This window comes from Frankliniella occidentalis, unplaced genomic scaffold, assembly GCF_000697945.3.
Source record: "Frankliniella occidentalis isolate FOCC.00 unplaced genomic scaffold, Focc_3.1 Scaffold20, whole genome shotgun sequence".
Taxonomy (NCBI): Eukaryota; Metazoa; Arthropoda; class Insecta; order Thysanoptera; family Thripidae; genus Frankliniella; species Frankliniella occidentalis.
This window is the reverse complement of record NW_026267150.1, coordinates 2393658-2394705: the sequence shown is the minus strand read 5'-3', so window position 1 is coordinate 2394705 and position 1048 is coordinate 2393658.

Genomic DNA, 1048 nt, shown 5'->3' with positions numbered 1-1048 from the left:
GGTAGGCAGACCCGCCGAGCACCACGGCGCCTGCAGAGGCCGGGGTGGGCAGACCCGCCGAGCACCACGGCGCCTGCAGAGGCCGGGGTAGGCAGACCCGCCGCGCGCCCGAGCACCGCCGCTGACTACCTCCCAGGCGGCCCGGGTGCGAGGTCCGCGCTAAAGTGGCAAATCATAGCGCCCGCCCAGGCCGAGGCATTGGCCTTATCAGGCTGCAGGTGGGGGTGATGAGAGGGGGCAGCCTCACCGGCTGTCAGCCTGACATGCCATTTGGGCGGCGCTCCGGCGGGGAGGGTTGGGTTGGGGGGGTCCAGCGGGCCCGCGCAGCAGCCGCCGGCTAATCCGCGAGGGGCTTGCCTCCCTCCTCCCTCAGCGCCGCCATGCGCCATCTGCCCCGCACTCACTCAGCCCGGCTGGCTGGCTGGGCGGCATTGACAAGGCTCCTGGCTTTGCGCGACAGCTTTAGGGGCCGGCGGGGCCGGCGCGGCGCAGGCGACAACGCAAGGCCTAGGCCAGGCCGGGCCAGGCCAGGCTCTGGCTGGCAACGTCTGGCGCTGTCCCTACCTCTCCCCGCCTCATCTTTTCGAAGGAGTGCAGTCCGAACACGATTGCGCTTTCGCAGAGATTGCGCAGCGAACAAGGGGTGAAAAAAAAAAGACAGAGGGCGCCTTCGCCTCGAGCTCGTCCGCCGTGCACCTCACGTGGCCTAGGCGAGGCGCCCGCCCCACCCGATTGAATGGCCATTTAGTTCGCGGGCGGGCAGAGCAAGGACGGCTAGCTGCGGCCAAAAATACCCGGCAACAGGAGAACGCTCAGTTAATAGCTTCGGGGACAGGCCACCCCGGGGCCACAACAAAGTCGGGTCCCGAGGAGAGAGCGCGCGCGCGCGTCCGCCCGAGCGGCTAACCCATCCCCCGGAAAGAAAGTCCCGCTCATCGAGCAATGCACGGGGGGCGCCGGGGGCTGCCGCGGCCGCGCGGAGAATAGTGTGTGCGTGCGACCTGGGCGCGATGGGCCAAGACGGGATGGTGGGGCGCGGTTGGGGGGG